Source organism: Mus caroli, unplaced genomic scaffold (genome assembly GCF_978045245.1).
Source record: "Mus caroli unplaced genomic scaffold, Mus_caroli_1 scaffold_1, whole genome shotgun sequence".
Lineage (NCBI taxonomy): Eukaryota > Metazoa > Chordata > Mammalia > Rodentia > Muridae > Mus > Mus caroli.
Window position 1 is genome coordinate 109,745,515 of NW_028227256.1, and position 21,362 is coordinate 109,766,876.

Below are 21,362 nucleotides of genomic sequence, written 5' to 3' on the forward strand. Positions count from 1 at the left end.
TTCTTCATTTGGGCCAAATGAAAGGATGCAATGATGAATTTTGAGGACTCTATACTCAGCATGATCCTTTAGCTATGGATAGTTGAAGTATAGCTAGAGAGATTTTTTATGTCTCAGTCAGTTTTAGAGCTGCTCTCATGGTGAGGAATCAGCAAATTTTGTTACATGTACTGTTTGGTTTTCTTGATTTTCTTTTCTTCCTGTTTGCAACCAACAAATTCTGGGTGCCATGCACGAACAAGTTTGATCCTTATTACGTTGGAAACAATCAATATATATATATATATATATATATATATATATATATATATATATATATATATTCTGTTAACAAAAAACATCAGATCCTATATTCCAAAATGACATGTTCTTGGTCCTACAACTCAATGTCTCCAAAGGTTAGATTTGCTGGTCTCCATCTGCATCATGGAGCTTAGGCTGTTCCACAGTTGGCTGTACACATGTCCCACCAGTAGAGAGCTACTCTTCCAGGAGTGCTGACAAAGGCTTAGAGGCTCATAGGAGGGGCAAGCTCCATCTGTAGACTGCTAGACCAACTAACAGCCGAGGTAACCAGGTGGCAAAAGGCATGCACAACAAACTTACCTACAGAAACCATGTCTAATGCCATGATCAGAACCCAGTTCTCCCACCAGAGCAAGTCCTGGATACCCCAACACACTGGAAAAGCAAGATTTTGATTTAAAATCACATCTCATGATGCTGATAGAGGATTTTAAGAAAGACATAAATAACTCTCTTTAAAAAATACAGGGGAACAGAGGTAAAGATTTAGAACCCCTTAAAAAGGAAATACAAATATTCCCTAAAGAATTATAGGAAAATACAATCAAACAGGTAGAGGAATTGAACAAAACCATGTAGGATCTAAAAATGGAAGAAGGAACAATAAAGTAATTACAAAGGGAGAAATTACTGGAGGTAGAATACCTAGGAAAAAGATCAGGAGTAATAGATGCAAGTGTCACCAGCAGAATACAAGAGACAGAAGAGAGAATCTTAGGTGCAGATGATAACATAGAAAACATTGACACAAGAGACAAAGAAAATGCAAAATGTAAAAAGATCCTAACACAAAATATCTAGGAAATCCAGGACGAGAGAAGACCAAACCTATGGATTATAAGTATAGAAGAGAGCAAAGATTTCCAAATTTAAGGGACAGTAAATATCTTCAACAAAATTATGGAAGAAAACTTCCCTAATCTAAAGAAAGTGATGCCCATAAACATACAGAAAGCCTAGAGGACACCAAATAGACTGGACCAGAAAAGAAACTCCTCCTGTCATATAATAATCAAAACACCAAATGCACCAAACAAAGAAAGAATATTAAGAGCTGTAAGGGGAAAAGTTCAAGTAACATATAAAGGCAGACCTATCAGAATTATATCAGATTTCTCGCCAGAGACCAAGCATTGGACTGAGCATGGGATAGCCAATGGAGGAGCTTGATCAAGGATTCAAGGAGTTGAAGGGATTTGCAGCCCCCTAGAAGAAACAACTATATGAACCAACCAGTAACCCCAGAGCTCCCAGATAATAAACCAGCAACCAAAGAGTACACATGGAGGGAACCATGGCTCCAGCTTCATATGTAGCAGAGGATGACCTTTTCAGTAATCAATTGGAGGAGTAGTCCTTGGTCCTACCAAGGCTTGTTGCTCACTCCAGTGTAGGGTAATGCTAGGACCAAGAAGTGGGAGTGGGTGGGTTGGTATTCAGGGGTATTGGGGAGAAGATAAGTTGTTTTCTAAGGGGGAAACAGTAGAAGTGATAACATTTAAAATGTAAATAAAGAAAATATGTAATAAAAAAGAAATATATTGGTTGAATTTAGCACCTTTTTAATTTAGTTCTTTTTTATTACAACTACCAAACTTATAACCACTTTCATTTTGAAAATGAACAATTTACAATTACAAAAAAAAAATAATTTAAAGCAGTTTTTATTATTAATTGAGATATGGTTTTTCTGCATTAGCCTGACATGGTCTGGGTTTATTTACAGATTAGATTGGCTGCAGACTCACAAGAAACCAGCTGTCCTTGTCTTTGTCTCCTAAGCATTGGGATAAATGGCATGGTTTTATTCATTCATCAATGTATCCTTTAAACATTTATATCAATTTTTATTTATTTCTCCCTTTTAACCTTAAAATGTTATATCAATTTCCACTTATTTCTCTCTTATTTGGAGAGTAACATCTCTGTAGATAAATATGCTTATTGTTGTAGATGAGCCTGGTGCTGTTTGTATTTTGATGTTAATTCTGCTCTCCTGGGAGGGGTTGTGGATGAAGAGTGCATACTCAAGTGAGTTGTTGTAAACCATCCACTAATGAATAATGGAGCCAATCACTGGGTTAGTAGGAGGGATGTCCAGATTGGATGGAAGAAAAGAGGAAACAGGAGAAAATTGGGAGTTTTTGTACTGGGATAGTGTAAGGACAAGATATAGTAGCCCTTAGTGTCTCCCAGTTTCAATGGTGGGTCCTCCAGGGTTCTCCACTAGAGGATTTAGATTTTACATACTTACAAGATAACCCAGACACTATTGCATATGGTAGAAGATTTTGCTGAAGAGACCCTGTTATAGCAGTCTCACATGAGACTACACTAGTGCCTGCCAAATACAGAACTGAATACTCACAGTCATCTATAAGATGGAACACAGGGCCCCCAATGGAGAAGCTAGAGGAAGCATCCAAGGAGCTGAAGGGGTCTGCAACCCTATAGGTGGAACAACAATATGAACTAACCAGTACCCCCAGAGCTCTTATCTCTAGCTGCATATGCAGCAGAAGATGGCCTAGTCGGCCATCACTGGGAAGAGAGGTCCCTTGGTGTTGCAAACTTTATATGCCCCAGTACAGGGGAAAGCCAGGGCCAAGAAGCAGGAGTGGGTGGGTAGAGGATCAGGGCAGGGGAAGGGTATAGGGAACTTTTGGGATAGCATTTGAAATGTATATAAAGAAAATATCTAATAATAGAAAAAGAAAAAGAAAAAAGAAAAAAAAAAGATTAGGATTCTAGTTGTAGTGCCCAGAGATCGAGTTATCATTGCTTTTTAACTAATTCTGTGTGACATTTTTCTTCACACAGGAGTTCATCTGGGTTCAAGAGAGAAATGTACAGCAACAAATTGTGAGTTTGCCAGATGTGCACCACAAAGGCTGTGGGGTATTTGAAACATGGGGCTGAACTGGCATGGTAACAACCCACCAGTGGGAACTTAGTGAGCTAGGTGGAGAAATTTTTTAGTTTGATTCAGAGAGTCTCCACGAGATAAGAACTGGAAAGTGAGACTGCTGGGGCTGAGAGTAGATGGGTGTAGCATGGAAACTTGATGAACTCTCATACAAATTTTTTGATTTTTTGTTTGTGGAACATGATCAGCATTCATAATACAGGCATCTACAGAGGGGTATTAAATTCTGAAGTGAATTTAATAAATGCATGAATTTAAAAAAAGTGTCCAGTCATTTACCTCAACATGTAGCAAAGCCCAAATATTGACAAACTTACCCTTTTATAAATTGTTCTTTCCCTGAGTCTTTTATCCTAAGTCACCTTGGATTCCATGACCAATAGGCCTATTCAGTGAAGATACTTTAAAAATCATAAATTAAACCCAGAAAGTAGCAAAACTCTTTCCACAAAGTTTTTGTTTTCTTTTGTGCTTTCTTATTTCATTTTATTTTGTTTCAAGACAGGGTTTCTCTGTCCTAGCTGTCCCAGAACCCACTCTGTAGATAAGGCTGGCCTTGAAATCAGAGATCTGTCTCCCTCTGCCTTCCAAGTGCTTATATTAAAGTCAAATGCCACCACAGCCTGGCTGCCTACACATTTAAAAAATATTTATTTGTCTGTATGTATGAGAGTATGTTTGAATCCATGTGCACATATGTGCTGGTGATTGTGCCTACAAATGCTTGCAGAGAACAGAGAGGGTGATAGAAATTTCTCCTCCAAATATTCCTTTAGAGGCAGATCACTTCCATAAATCTGGGATGCAAAATTTTCCATTGAGGCTGGAAACCAGAGAACTCTATAAATCCAATATCTCTGTTTTTCTTGAAACAATGATTACAGGTATGTGCTGGAGTCTTACCCTTTTATATGAGCTCTGGAATCCAAACCCCAGCACTGGAAGTTGTGCAATACCTCTGCTAACATTCTGAGGCATTTCTCTAAATCTCCAGCAAAGTTTTGCAAAATCCATTATGAAGTAATAATCTACTGGACCACATTCTCACCTGGGTTTGTTATGCAAGCCTATGCCCTGGCTTTTACCACTTTTCTGTATGACCTGGAAATGCTGTGAGCACCGATAAGACAAGGCTGAGGAAGATGGCTCCTTGGTTGTTTCCTAGTTGAGGCAAACTGATAGAATTCTTTCCTTATTTTGCCATGGGCTTTATAATTTTATCTTTTGGAAAAAGACCGTGGTGGTCTATTAGAACCCAGAGTCTAGCCTTTGCTCTATAATTCCAGGATTGTATTGAAATTAATTTTGATTTCCAATGTTTGTATATGATTTTTTAATATTACATATTTGAAAAACTTCAAGTCTCATAAAATCTAAATCCATCTCAGTATTAACCATAAGCTACATTCTTATTTAAAAGATCAACAGTATGTAGAATTAGAATTTAAAAGATCTACATATGTAGAAGTAAAAGTTGTTTGACATTTTTGAAATAATTACTCATGGTGTGGTTTAGGGAATCACCTCACAAAAACATAATTTAACATCAAGAGGAGGAAAGGTCATACACTGTAAAACTAAGTTGACTTCTTTTCCTTAGCCTGTTTTTGACAAAGGCCTTAGTTGTATTGAAAGAGATACTTGGAAGAGACACTTGAGGAGAAGAAAAGTACATAAATCACCCTGACTTGGCATATTTTCCTGTTGATACATTAAATGAACCAACAAAAGCCAATGTAAGGGAGAAATAATATATTTCAACTTATAGTTCATGAATGCAGTCAATCATGACAGAGAATCATAGCACTAGGAGCTGAGATAGCAGTTCTCATCACATCCAGTCAGTATGCAGAAAAACAAATGAATGCATGATAGTGTACCCCTGGTTTACTGTTTTGTACTGGGCAGGACCCTTTGCCTAGAGAATGTTCCCACCTACAATTAATGCAGGTTTTCAACATCAACTAACTTAATCAAGATTATCCCCCCCACAGGCATGTCTATAAAATTTTAGATACTGTGAAATTAACAATTCACAATAACTATCACACACACACACACACACACACACCCCAAAACTACCACAACTACCACTGGATCCTTGATACTAGGTTTCTTTTCCATCAAAAGCATAAGGAAATGTTGTTGGTCAGAATCAAATCAAATACACACACATACACACACACACACACACACACACACACACACACACACACACACACATATATATATATATATATATATATATATATATATATATATATGCCTTACCATTGTACATAAAAGTCTGATATAGAAAAGTTAGTGTGAGGAAGCAGGTTCATTTAAAGTTGTCTGAGAATAAATTAGAACAGGTTATTTGTCTTAAGTCTTTATCCCAGGAGGTTTCAGGACATATAGTGCTTAGATGAAAATAAAAATGGGAGATGGCATAGTACAGAAAGATAATTGCTAGCATGCTTAAGTGCTAAATTAGATCTTAATTATCCATATATGGGCTTGTGACCCTCTTTGCTGGTGGTGTTCTTTTTCTATAATCCATAGAATTGCTGTGATGGGCATAATTTCAGTTTCTAGTGAGTGAATTTATTAAGTAATTGATAAATGAACAAAGTTATCAAAGAATCAATGTAAAAGAACAAAGACAGCGTGGTAGATAGATGCAAGCAGCAGCTAAAAATCAACCATCACATTTGCCCAGACACTTAGAATACTAAAGATACAATTTGCAAAACACATGAAACTCAAGAAGAAGGAAGACCGAAGTATGGACACTTTGTTTCTTCTTAGAACGAGGAACAAAATACCCATGGAAAGAGTTATAGAGAGAAACTTCAGAGCTGAGATGGAAGGATGGACCATCCAGAGACTGGCCCACCTAGGGATCCATCCCATAAACAACAACCAAACTCAGACACTAGTCCATATGCCAGCAAGATTTTGCTGACAGTACCCTGATATAGCTGTCTCTTGTGAGACTATGCCGGGGCCTAGCAAACACAGAAGTGGATGCTCACAGTCATCTATTGAATGGAACACAGGGTCCCCCATGAAGGAGCTAGAGAAAGTACCCAAGGAGCTAAAGGGATCTGCAAACCTATAGGAGGAACAACAATATGAACTAACCAGTATCCCCGGAGCTCATGTCTCTAGCTGCATATGTAGCAGAAGATGACCTAGTTGGCCATCAATGGGAGGAGAGGCCCTTGGTCTTGCGAAGATTATATGCCCCAGTTCAGGGAAATGCCAGGGCCAGGAAGTGGGAGTGGGTGGGTTGGGGAGCAGGACAGGAGCAGGGTATGGGGTACTTTCAGAGAGGAAACTAGGAAAGGGCATAGCATATGAAATGTTAGTGAAGAAAATATCTAACAAAAATATATAATTTAAAAAATGATTTTACAGCATGCAGCAGAAACAAGTAGAGTAGGATAATGCTTCAGTCGTTCATAGAAGAAGGAACAAAATACTCAAGGGAAGAAATATGATGACAAAGTGTGGAGCAGAGACTGAAAGACAGGCCATCCAGAGACTGCCCCACCTGGGGATCCATCCCATATCTGGACACCAATCTTAGACACCATTGAGGGTGCAAACAAATGCTTGCTGAGAAGAACCTGATATAGCTGTCTCCCAAGAAGCTCTACCAGAGCCTGACAAATAAAGAGGTGGATGCTCACAGCCAATTATTGAACTGAACATGGGGTCCCCACTGGAGAAGTTAGAGAAAAGACTGAATGAGCTGAAGGGGATTGGAACCTCTAATGAAGAACAATAATATGAACCAACCAGATCCTCCAGAGCTACCAGGAACTGAAACACCAACCAATGAGTACACATGAAGGGACCCATGGCTTCATCTGCATATGTAGCAGAGGATGGCCTTGCTGGGCATCAATGGGAGGAAAGGTTATTGGTTCTGGGAAGGCTCAATGCCCCAGTGTAGGGGAATGCCAGGGTGGGAAGACAGGAGTGTGTGGGTGGATGAATGAGCACCCTCATAGAAGCAGGGGGAGGGAGAATGGGAAAGGGAGTTTCCAGATGGGAAACCGGGAAAGTGGATAACATTTGAAATGTAAATAAATAAACTATCCATTTATATATATATATATATATATATATATATATATATATATATATATATGAAAGAGAGAGAGATCACTTAGACATAATTAAAACTAGGTCTTGCAAACACCCAGACGAAGTTGACAGGAAAGTTAGAACAGTCAGCTAGATATCCTGATTAAGATTTCTCTCCATGCATAAGCGCTTGGATTCCTATTCTCAGGGGGCATTTTTTTTTATCATGGACTAAATAATACTAACTTTCATTCTAAACACTTTGAATTCTAGGAGATCTCAAAGACACCAATCTCCATTGATCAATTTTGCTGTTTTCTTTTATCCTTGGCAGAGTTAGGGAGGCATTTTTCCCCAGTAAAGGGAGTTTTGGAGAACATGAAAAAAAAGCAACCTGGAACCTCACAAAGGGGTGCCACCTGATCCCTAAGGTCCACAAGTATGAAAAGCAAAAGATAATTTAGTAATTTGTACACTACAGGTGGAAAACATTCCATGGACTCTCTTCTCCTATGTTAGTTAATTAGAAGTGTACCTGGAGTATCAAGGTTCAAATTTCCAATTTAGATGGCCCCTATACTCTAGGATGCTGTTTCATTATGCCAGGTAAAGTGCATGCACTGTTGAAACACAGAGCAAAAGATTTGTTCTATGTATAGTGGAGAGAGGAACAGATAAATGGGCTCATTTATCCAAGTTCATTTTGCAGGCACTAATATGGGCTTTATGATTAAGTAAAGGAGGAATCAGAGCCAGCAGCATGAGGTATCGAAATTAAGCAGTTCTGGTGATGAGTGACATGATTGAAACTTGCCTCCATTATGGTTCTACAAGAGGTTCTCAAAAAGTTGTTAATTTCATTGTTACTCAAGAAAATCAGCCTTATTAATACAATCAGATTACTAATGAAGGATGTGAAGATGGACCAGTTTTTAAAATAATTATGGAGATCTGAGTTTGGATGCCTAACACTCATGTAAAAACCTGTGTATAATAATGCTGTAATCTCAGTGCAGCAGAGATAAAGACATGAAGATATCTGGGGCATCTTGTAAACCAGTGTAGTAAACTTGATGAGATCTGCAACATTCCACAGGAGACCTTGTCTCAAAGTAAGTTACAAAGTGTTAGAGGGAAGATATGTCAAGTAAACCTCTGGCCTCTATGTGCACATATATACTTGTATGAACAAGCACACACATCATGAGAGGGAAATTATTCATAGTCACACCAGCTTTAGGTTAGTGACTTTTCTTTGTGACTTTGAATTTGTGTAAGGATGAATTAAATGTATGTCACAAAAGCAAAGAAAAAGTACCATTGACAAACAAAAATTCGAATAGATAGAAGGGAAATGAAGGTTCAAGTGAGTAAGAGACTTTTCATATGAACCATTGCTTTCTGATTCACAGCTATGCAGAATCATTGTGAAATTTTGGACTGAGATAGCCTGTGGTCTGCATCCTGATGCACTAAAGTATTATTTAATAATTTCCAAAATTAAGCTGAAATAATTTACTCTATCAGTTTGTACTTGTCAGCTTTGGTGAAGAATTACTTGGATTGCTCTGGTCAGTCATACATCTATTTTTGTTCTCAAGCTAACCATCAACCTTAACGTCGTTTATATTAGCAAGAACAACAAAAACAAACAAACAAACAAACAAAAAACCCACTGAATAATGTTATACCATAAAGCTTCTATCTGCCCTTCTCTGTCTTTCAGACATGCCCCCACCAATACACACCTGCTGTTTTTCACCATGGACAGAAAATTGAAAAAGCACGTTGGGGCTCTGCAATTTTCCTTTGCTTGCAGATGCGAGCAAGTTGAAGAAAACTTTGAATTCTCAGTTTAATCTTGTGAAGGTCTTATATGTTTTAGGATAAAGTGAAACTTACCTTACCCCTGAAAATCTATGTAAATCAGAAACTCCGTTTTTCCTATTGAACTCAAATCTTCCTCTCTCTTCAAGAACCCATTATACTATCTACATTTTAATATCCCCACTCTTCAAAGGCTCTTCATGTCTGCCTATGGTCCTGAGCCTGCAGTACCCTAATTTTTTCCAACATCTGGAGTCCACTAGGCTGCCTGTTGCCATGAGCAACAACAATCTTCTGAGGGAAAGTTTTTGTCAGCTTCCTTTCTGTGGACCTGCCATTTCATTTAATAGCTAACAAAACCTGTCATTAGTTTATGCATAGTTGGCAGCAGTGGCTTATGGAAGTTAAAATCCACTGGAAAATAGGTTTGGCTGTTGTAGATTCTGGGAAGCAGACTTTGTTCTCTCCTATAATTTCATATTTATTTCAAATTATGTACACTGTTAGCTAATGAAGGTAGGTTAAAGATATCCACAGCACCACTGGTGAAAATATGCTTAATGTTTATACTGTGATCATCAATTGCTGTTCTTAGCAGCCATCTTCCCTAAAGCATATTCCAGGAAATCGCCAGGAATGACATTAAGATCAAAAAGTTCCTGAGCCACATTACAGACCACCTGCTTTGTAGAGCAGGTCTCATTACTCTTCACAGATCAGGTGTTTTGCATAACAAAAGAATAGTGGATCAGGAATGCAACAATGCTGTAACATAGTTCAAAATTTTGTAAGGAGAGCATTTAAGTCATAGACAATGAACAGATTTCCTTTAGGGTAATTTATGGTCCTGGAATTGAGAATGAAAGCTTAGTATATGTGCCAAATTATGCTTCCTCTGACCCAGAAGCATTCAGGAGGGCTCTAGCACATTGACACTCCCTTAATTGTGATTTCAAATTCGGGTGGAAAACAAGGTGGCAGGTGTGAAGAGGGGAATGTTTTGTTTTCATTATTTTTTAATTCCCCCTCCCCCCCCCCCCCCGCCCCAGACTTTGTGGCATCTGGCCACAAGAGTAAAGGAGAGATTTACTAAAGCAGCTTAATATTGAGTGAGGAACTGCAAAGGAACCATAGCTCCTAATACCTTGTGACCTCTTTTGAATTTGATTCATTATCTCTAGTCATGTTACAGAATACAAAGCATATAATAACTAGCGTCGCCAAGAGATTAGTTGCCCAAAAGCAAATGTGTAGGGAAACAGACTCCACTTATATTCAAATATTGAAAACATCGTCTTCATTCACCTATAAGATATATGTTTATAAACAGTGCATAGCAGAATTTTCCCTTATATATTGTACGGAAAATATCCTGAAGACTCACTATTGACTTTGTCATCAGTATAGATGCAATCGTGGTAGAGTGCAGCAATAAAAGGGCAGGGAAAGACAAGGGGAGGGTGATGGTAGTTTGAGGAAAGAAAGTCAACGAATTGACACCAAGCAAGGATGTCTAAGGGTATGTTTCTCTTCTCCCCTCTCACCACATGGCTATGGCCCCCCTCTGCCTCTTTACTCTTCTCTCTCTCTCTCTCTCTCTCTCTCTCTCTCTCTCTCTCTCTCTCAGTCTCTCTCAGTCTCTCTCTCTCTCTCTCTCTCTCTCTCTCTCTCTCTCTCTCTCTCTCTCTCTCTCTCTCTCTCTCTTTCTGCTTTTCTACAGTAAAGCTCTAAAACCATGGTCCCGTTTCTGATCATCAAGATCTGCCATGCTAGAGCAACTGAGCAGGCTGCACTCCAGCCAAGGCCACCAGCCAACCCAAGCAGCCCACCGAGCTAGCCAGACTCTCTGTCCCCCATGGAAACCTGCTAGAGTTCTCCCCCACCCTCCCTTTAGCCCGATTGAGAGTCTGTTCTCAGCTCTTCTGTGATATAAAGGGATCTGGGATGTCTAAGAGAGAGAGAACCAGTCTTCTCTGGCCCCATGAATCCCGTGGACCCCCAAACAGGCTCTTCCCAGGTTCTCAGTGGTCTGTGGTGGCCTGCGCTTCAATCTCCTCTCCCCAGCGAGGTTCTGTGGCCTGTGAGGTCCCATGGCAGTTTTCTCAAGCTCTGATGGGATGAGGGTCTCTGCCACCCCTTCATTTCCTCGGTGCCCCAAATAGAACCACAGGTATGTCCTAACATGCCTGTTTTACTTGGTTACAGAGATGGAACTCAGGCTTTACAGATACTGGGGAATCATTCTATCCACTGAGTGAGTTCTTAAGTTTTCTTCCATGAAAAATATCTCCGCATTCTGCTAGTGATTCTTGTGGTTTAGATCCTGAATTTTAAAGATGGAACAGAGCAGAAGCCATTTCCTTCTATCAGGGACATCAGGAGCATAAAATTTGTACATATAACTAAGCTCTCTTTGAGCAAAAGCATCCTTTGAAAAGGTATGCATACGGAAAGGTGCGACCTCTCCTGAATATTCAATTTCCAACTGCCACACTCCTCATCCTGCCCACTATCAGAATTACAGAATCTGAGATCCATAAAACCAAGATCTTTGTTTTCTTGAATTTCAAAAGACATTGGCAAGCAGGAATTGGAGGAAAGGGGTTTATTTACACTTCATCAAACCCTGTCAGTGTACATTTTAGAATTTACAGAAAGCTATTAAACAAAGATTAGAATGCCTTTAAGTTATAACAATGAGACAAGGTAACTGTTCTGTATATGTATATATAGATGTTTATGCATGTGTGTGTATGTGTGTACTTATATGTGTTTATAGAATTTTGTACTTGTATATAGTAAAATACAGTCACCACTACTGCCCATTTTTCCTTCCAATTGGCCCATAGCCCCCAAAATATTTCTATGTTTCTATGCTATTTTCTATATACATGACTTACTGGGTACAATTTGTGCTGTCAACATGAATTTAGATCAATACTGGAGCATGTACAAAAATATTAATGGTTACATTCCCAAAAGGAATGATTTTCCCTCCTTGTACAACCAGCCAATATCTTCTTATTTATAAATGCAGTCCTCTGAACTTCTTTCAATCCATCCTGAATATTTGCTGCCTTGAATTGTGAACCTAACCAATGCTGTTGTGCGTTCATGAGTGAAAAAGCTAGGTCATATCCATAGGACAGTGTAAGAGTTTCTGCTTGGATAGAAGAGCATTCTTGAGTTTGAAAACCAGGAACCATATAGCTCTGAGGGAAGGAAGGGCATCCTTCTTCTCAAGTGTGGAGGTATGAATCCAGGGATAGCTGCCTTCTATACCCCTCCATGGGCATGTGCACCCATATGTTCATATCCATGTTCAGACATACATATGTACACATAATTGAAAAGTAAATCCAATTTTTAGAATATGGCATTGTTCACTTTATACAATCTCAAAAAAAAATAAATGACAATGCAGTTTTCATTTAAATTGCACTTGAGTTTTAGAGAAACTAAAACTGAAACAACTGTAGAGAAATCTATGAACAAAACACTTGCTGCTTGTATCCTTCTTTAACTACTCATATGGGTCACTATTGGTGTGCTAACAAATGTTTCCTAGACTCAGTTTCCTCATTGTTATTACAATGCTATAGGACATTATTAGTTTCTTAAGGTAGATATCAAATCAGCAACTTAAATACAAAATCTATTGAAGTTGATATTTCAAACAGAGAATCCTCATCCATCTGTGTTGAAACCTAAAACAACTGTGAGCATAAATTCTAAATAGCCATGCTGCTTAGAGGCAAGGTGTAAGAGAGTATGTGCAGCCTTATCATTCAAGGACTGGAATGGCATGTAGAAAATAACATTGAGATTTCCAGGTTCTTTGGTCCCAAACAAAGAATTAGCCCAGAGACTCATGAAGTTTGATAAAAAGTAGAGACAATGTATAAAGAACAGAAACGTTTTCCCAAGTGGGTAAATGGTCAGAGAGCTGGGAAAGGTGAGAACCTATAAAACTATTCAGCCAGAAATAGTAGAAAGCCTCTAGAAGTCATTTGCATAGCACCGACCTCCACATCTAGAGATTTGTGATTTCTTACACTCAAATTCTGTTCTTTACTTGTAGCTCAGATAAGAATGAGTCTTCAGATCTCAGTCAAATAGCATCTTTAGTGTGTTAATCAGATGCTTCTGTTTTCCAGTCCTACTTTTCTTAGTTTGGTTCAAGAATGTATGAGTCCCTACCTCTGGCTCCCAGCTCCAATGGTTACTACATAGTCTCGGTAGTAATTGGTGGTTTGGTAGCAGTAACTGATTCTATTGTAGCAATGATTGTTACTATGAATTGAGGGGTCATAATAAATCACTGAAATTGAAGCAAGTCAATTTGTCAGAATTTAAAGTTTGAAATGAAATTTCAAAGTGTCTTAATGTCACTTGCAAATGATAAAAACACAACTAATTCAGACAGGATTCATTTAGTTATTCTAAACAAAGAAAGATAAAAGATAAATCAGCCTACTTTGCCAAAGGAACATAATGCAAATTATCAATTAAATGCTTATCATTTTGTCAAGTATATATCTCAGAGAAAAGAGCTGCAGAAAAGCAACTGTAGATTTGTATGTAGTGAGGAAAAAAAATTGAACAATTCCTAATCAGAACAAAAAACTAAGGAGAAAAACAACATAAAATGGTGTGTGTGTGTGTGTGTGTGTGTTATGTCTTCTTTAATTGCTTTCAATATAATATGAATGCAAATGAGTGAAAATGCATGTTGAATCTGTATGTATGTGATATATGTGCACATGTGTCCATATTTGTGTCATATCAATTCCCAAGCTTGTATGCTAATGGTAGAGGAGATCATTGCTTTCCCTGCTTTACTCTAAATCTTGTGTCCTTCTCACTAATCCTGGAAATAGACTGGTAGCCAGAAAGCTTCAGTGATCTTTTTGGCCTAATTTCTCGTAGATCTGGGACTAGACATGTGTAGGCAGCCACTTCTAACTAATTTTAAGTGGTAATTATGAGTTTGAGTTCAGGTCCTCATGTTTTTTCATTACAATCTCTTGGCTACTAAGCCCTCTTTACAACCCTATATAGAGTTTTTCACTGGCTTTGGTGATCCCAAATTTTTCTGGGGAGTCCAAAATATGTTTTTATCTCTACCCTGCCCAATGGGGCCATTGCAGGTGCACATTACGTCCGGCTATTTACAATGGATTTTTGCCTATCTTATTGTAGCTCCTCAGGCTTGTTCAGCAAGGACTTTACCAATTCATCAGTTTTGCAGAACAGAATTTTTCAACTTTACAATAAGGTCATGAATGTATGAAGCATCATCTCCTTCCTGTAAGACCACATCCAGAAATCAAACACAGTGATGCTTCTTGAGGGAGTGTTTGAATATTCACAATGACTGTGCTGGGCTCAATAAATACTCTCAAGTCATATTTCAGGTTATATTTGGTCCCAAATCACTTCTTGTGAACTTATGTTTCACTACCAAATATTTAAGAGATTTTATACACATATGGATAGAAAACAACAACAACAAAAATGCAAACAATCAACAACAACAAAAAACCCCCCACATAACTAAATTGGCAAGAACAAGGCGAGGAGTGGTCTAACCTGCCTAGGCATACAAAAGATTTCACCTATTGCAAGCTCCCTCTTGCATTTTTGTATATTCATCTGTTCATTTGAATGATAAATCAGTTTTGTTTTTTCATTTCTTCTACCTTTTTCATCATGTGAAGGTAGAGGCTTGTTGATACAGGACTAGTTTTTCTTATTGAGGTTTGTATTTGGAGATGTGATCATCTCCAGGTCCTTGTTATGTGTCTTCCAGCATTATAGACACCCTGTCTGAAAACATAAGTTGAAATAAACTCTGCCATAATATGCCTTGTTAATAGTGTTTTAATCCAGCAGCAATAAGTAACTAACATATTAGGTATGGTAAACCTAATAGATGTTAGATGATAAATGACAGATATATAGACCATTGACATAAGGATGAGTGTGTAGATTAATGAAGAGACAGGCAAATAAAAGTGGATTCACAAATGATTAAGGACTAATTGTGATTACTTGTCAAAGGTCATAGGCTCTTGAGGACCATATATGCCCCAATAGAAATCATAGGCAACTAGGAATTTTTATATATCATGTGAAGGTGTAGTCAACTGATATTCAGTTGTTTTTTTGAAAATGTTATTTTTCATGTCTAAAACTTTACAACTATGTCTCAGAACAGCTTGTTCTTCATGTTTGTAAATACAATATTGATGATTCTTTCCTAAACCATTTATTAATGTAATTACATTTGTGTGTTTGTTTGTTTGTTTTTGGTGTTTTGTTTTGTTTTGTTTTGTTTTTGAGACAGGGTTTCTCTGTGTAGCCCTGGCTGTCCTGGGACTCACTCTGTAGATTAGGCTGACCTCGAACTCAGAAATCCACCTGCCTCTGCTTCCCAAGTGCTGGGATTAAAGGTGTGTATCACCATGCCCACCCGAATTGTGTTTTTTTTTAATAGTGGAACTATGAAATTTTTTATCTTCCATTCTTTTCTTACTCTTTGCTTTGTTTACAATGAACATGCATTTTTATATACTTGTGGAAAACATTTGGAACTTGCTGGGCATTGGAATTGCTTAAATTGTGTATTTTATACCATGTTTTTTTTTCTAGAGATTTATTGGTGCTATACATTTTTAAAGATATTTCATATTTTCAATAAAATGACTGACTGACAGTTAATAAATTCCTCAAATGATGCTTAGCTTTAACATTACCAGGGTTTCTCACATAGTGATTCATTCAATTTAGAATACACTTGTTTATCATAAACTATTATAAAGGAATTATGCAAAGCTCTGCCTATAGGTCAGATTTGTAAAGCTGTACAGACTACTCCAATGATATTGTTATTTTTATACCATTGTTTCATCAACTTTATGTGTTTTGAGACATAGTCTATTATAATCCACAATGGCTTCAAGTTCTTTATGAAGCCAAGGGTGACTTTGCATTTGTGATTCTGCTATCTCCAATTTCTTAGTACAGCACAAGAATTTGAAGCAAGCATTATTGACTGGGCCTGGTGGGACACATTCTTTTTAACACATTCTGTATTTTATTTTAACCATGTATGCTATTTTAACATTATACTAACACAAGAATCCAATATGTTGACCAGTGAGTAAGACAGATTTAAATTAGATGCTGGCAACTATGGTGTAGCTCCCAGATCCTAGAGGTTTCAGTTATGGTGGATACTCCTTCAGGCCCTGTCTCCAATTTGCTGCAATATCTAAGCACCATAAACCTCTACTCAAGTCTTCTTTTTTGTCTTCAAATGATAAACTTAAATGTATTTTTGTCTATATGTAATTTCACAAGACTATTCCCCATAATCCCAGTACTCAGGAAAAAGAGGCAGACAAATTTCTGTGAGTTTAAGTCCAGCCTGGATTATATAAGAAGTTGTAGGCAGTTACTGTTAAACAGTAAAAATTTGTCTCAAAAGAGGAAAACCCATACTTTTGATGTTTCAGAATTGGCTGTAACTTAGTGGCTATATTTGTGGGGTCAGTGAAAAGTCCTGGGTTTTAGCCATAGTAATGCAGGGAAGAAACATAATGGAAATGCAAATAAGGTATTGTGAGATTTCTCAATGGGTAAAGGCACAAAGGCTATTGCCTGAATTCAAATGCCAGAACCCAGAGTGTAAAGAGAGAACTAACTTCCAAAAGTTATCCTCTGGCCTTTTGACTCATACATGACATGCATTTCTACATGCATGTATATGCACATATGGGCAGGCAAACACACTAATTACTAAATAAGTAAAGGTAACAAATACAAATAAGGTATGTTTTATACATGGAGAATATATTTTTATTAAAAGCAGTTGGGCAATATCAGAAATGAAAAATGACATTATTCAAAAGAACATTTGAGTACTAGCTAGCCACATTCTAGCATACCATTACCAAATCCCCAGTTCTTATCATCTGTATTGAAATTTGTGTAATTCATTCATAGCCCTTGAGAACATATAAACATTTGTCTGTACCTGGGCACTCTGACAAATCTGTGAATGAATGCAAGCTCCAATGATCACGGTAAAGATAAAAACAATTGTTTAGGAATTCAACCTATTGTACTCTGATTTCTTTGAGTACTTGTGAGATACAATCATTTCCAAATTTCTCCAGATGATGAAATATCAAGCTTAAAGCCATTGTTCTATACTTACTGAATATAAGTCTGTCCATTAAGATAGAAATAAGGTCATGTGGATACCATAGTTAACACATGTTTATAAGGATATTGTTAACTTCCTTTCCACGATTAAGTTAAATCTAAGGTTTTTAAACTTTCAATATGCAGCATTAGTCAGGTAATAGTAACTTAAGATGCTGTTATGTGATACTATTCCTTAGGAGATGTAAACAAAAATTTACCTATCTACTTGCCCCAAATTGGACAGTACCAACAGAATGAAGTCCAAGTCATTGAACCAGAGTGTTGTGGTTATATACAGTAATATGAATTAGGGTTTACTTTCAGGAGCTAAAAAGAAATGGTAAAAGTAAGTGCAATTTTATATGATGTTATATTAAATCATTTAACTGGCTAAAAGGAAAACAAATTAATAGATGTTAACATATTACAATTAATACTATGGCTCAAAAGTATGAAGAAATAATAGCAAACTTGAGCAGAATAATGGGGAAACTATAAACACAAATATTAAAATACTGTCGTTCATTAATTATTAGAAGTAAATAGTTTTTTTAAAAAAATTGGGGTTGGGACAATTGATCAATTGTATATCATTATCCTAATGTATAAGAATCTGAATTCAACCATTAGCAAAAAAAAAAAAAGAAGAAGCAACACCAAAAAAAAGTATAATGAAGAGAATACTAACAAGAAAATGTCAATAGAAAGCAGATGTTATAACCATGACTACATGCTCTGTGATTTATCTACATATAAACGCTCTAATATATCAAAGCAGAAAGTATTTGAGCCACTATACAATTCTCAGGTACTTTGAAAATTTCCATACATTTGTATGCACAGAACAAAATATCTTGCCCTCAACATTATGCCAAAATATATGATTTATATAGATCACAAACAATAATCTAGTAAATATGTTTACAGGTTTGTGCTACTTATTAAAAGTCTGTTTTCTGATTATGACTGAGTAATATCTTGATCTGAGTACAAAAGAATGGTTTTTGGAGCCTACTGTAGTTTGGGACATATACAGAGACGCACAATAAGACAAAGTGGAGGGAATTAGAGGCCTTGAAACAGTCCTAGATGTGCTATCTCCATCAAATTCCTTACTCTGGAATTGGGGGACTTTGCAGAAGAGACAGACAAATTGTAAGAGTCACTGAGGATATAAGATACCAAGGAAAGAGGTTTTCTGGACATAATAGAGCTGATGTACATGTGAACTCATAGAGATTGTAGCAACATGCACACATACCACATCTAAACCAGATGGGGTCTAGAACTGAGAGAAGTGGATCCAAACTCCCATATAACACCTGGAAGCTATCTCCATTTGATCTCCAACTGGTAGCTGTCTACAAAAGAAAAATTCGTTTTCTTCAGTGGCATATCAATGTGTATACAAACCACATTTAATTGCAGGTCTCATGCTCAGCAATAAACAGCCAATACAAAACTAACTCAATATTATTTTTGGAGGTTTTTGTGGGAGTGGGTTGATAGGGGTAAAGAGTTACTCATGATGATTTGCCTGTTGTTTGTTTGTTTGTTTAATTCCCCCTACAGGTCTTTTGCTTACATCTTTATAGAATTTATATGTTTGCCCATATGTGTGTCTATAGGCCTGTATGTGTTTCTTGTGCAGTTCCTTTGGCTCTGTTTTCTATTTGCTTGTTTTTTTTTTTTTTTCTAGTGATGTTGTCACAGCTGCTCCAACCTTGGCTTACCCTTGACGATATAGTGCAGTGTGGGGTGGTGAGCTGTGATAGGCTGTCTGGTCCCTGGTCAAGCTCAGGCTTAAAACCCCCGGTGACCCAGAAGGTGACCATAGCCTGCAAGGGATGGTAGGTGTTTTGCAATGCTCCTGGGCCCCTGGCTCCTGTCATGTAGCTATGACCCCCTACAGCCTCCTCCTGCCCCTAGAGAGATTGTGGCCTTCAGTCACATAGGAGCAGCACCAAGCCCTCCCACATGCAGATAAGGTATTCCCAAGCTCTCAGATCAAGTCAATGGTTGTTACCATTGACCGGCTCTCAGACCCTGACCCACCCCCAAAACAGTCTATAATAATCCTAACCAGAAGGAATAAATGTGTGAGAAATACTCCATCCTCTGAGAACTTCTGTTGTAAGAACTATAACACTGCCGCTTAGAAAGAGGTCTGTTCTCCGGAAATGCCACCAGACGCTCCTCATTCCTCACTGGCTAGTTGGCCTCTCATTGGTTCAGCCGGGCCAATTCAGCACAGGACGATATGGAGCAACTAAGGTGGCAACAGTGGACACTGAGGTGGAGCCAGCTGCAGCAGGGGAGGCAGGGGGATAACTCCCCCTGCTTGCTCACACTCTCTCCCCTTTGTGTGAACCCTCTCACCTGCCTGGTTCAGAGATCTCCATGGAAAGCCTCCAGTACACAGGCCCACAGTGCAGGACCTCTATCTTGAAGCAGAGGGGGCAGAAAGACCATCAGCTTAATGAGTTCCACTTTGTGGGTGAATACCCCCCGCTGAGCCATGGCTGTATTGACCAATACTGGAAAGAAAATGGTCTCTTAGTAAGGACACACCCTTTGCCATCAGTCTTCTTAGCATGGGCCAAGAGCTTTTGCTTCATCTTTAGCTTTTCTCCAGCCTGTATTTATGTGCAAGCTTATGCAGATACATAGTTTTTGGCAATTCCAGGTTCTGGGTGCAGTGTTTAAAGGCAGGAAGTACTTGTAGGTATTATTAGAGCATTGTCCTTTGCCGCTGAAGCCTTATGTAGCAGGGATATTTGACTGAAAATATGAGGTCCCTTTTGGGCTGGTTGTCCTGTCAAATGCTGAAGTGATTATGCCATTTCTCAAACAGAGGATTTACCACAGTTTTATACTCCTGCTTCTTCACTGCTACAGATGCTGGAGCCATCTTCTACCCCTAGAACTTTTTTCTTTAGGATTAGTACTCAGATGGAAGAGAGAGAGAGAGAGAGAGAGAGAGAGAGAGAGAGAGAGAGAGAGAGAGAGAGAGAGAGAGAGAGAGAGAGAGAGAGAGAGAATTGTAGGTAGTATATAAGGGCCTGACAGATCCCTAGAACTTTATCCTGCTTTCTTATACAACTCAGGACTATCTGTCAGGAGTGACACTGCTGACAAGAGAATGAGCATTTCCACATTAATTGTTAATCAAGAAAATATTTGGTAGATATGTCCACATCTTAATCAGAAGGAGGCAGTTCTTCAGTTGAGATTCCCTCTTCCCCCATGATTCTATTTTATATCAAGTGAATAAAACCTAACCTACATAACTGACCCCTTGTCAATTAGACACAGAGATACCACCATTCAATCATAACAGTCCTTTCTTCTTTATTCCCAAGATTTTATGTTAAAATCATAATATAAAACATAATGTAATTCTTAAAGTGCCACAAACTTTTTCTTTAATGTTCAAATACTCTAAAATCAGCCGGGTGTGGTGGCACACGCCTTTAATCCTAGCACTCGGGAGGCAGAGGCAGGCAAATTTCTGAGTTCAAGGCCAGCCTGATCTACAGAGTGAGTTCCAGGACAACCAGGGCTATACAGAGAAACCCTGTCTTAAAAAAACAAAAAACAAAAACAAAAACAAACAAACAAACAAACAAAAAACCCTCTCAAATCTTAGTCTATTTACAATACTCAAATTCTCTTAAAAGTGGGCTCCTGAAAATTTAAATAAAGGAAATGTTTTTTTTTTTTTTGTACCAAAGGTGAAGAACCAGGAAAATAAATAACAGTGAATGAAATCCTGCATCACAATGTCCAGACCTCACTCTTCATCTTCTGTGCTACAAAGGGCTTATGCAGCTCTATTTCTCTGGTTCTGACATTCACAATATATATCTTTTTTCACAGTCTTGAGCCAGATCCACTACACATCTGTCACTGTTTTTGATGGTCACTGGAAAAATCTGTTATCTCCTGTATGCTGGGATCTCCATTGTGACTGGACTTACACCATTCTAGTGGTTGTTCTTGCTCCTTTACA

The 21,362-nt window shown here is 38.0% G+C and overlaps 1 pseudogene; it reads right to left on the reverse strand.

Moving 5' to 3' along the window:
- LOC110295929 (BEN domain-containing protein 3 pseudogene) overlaps positions 1–19,242 on the reverse strand; it is a 108,138-nt pseudogene extending 88,896 nt beyond the window's left edge.
- Positions 19,243–21,362: the final 2,120 nt, after the last annotated feature.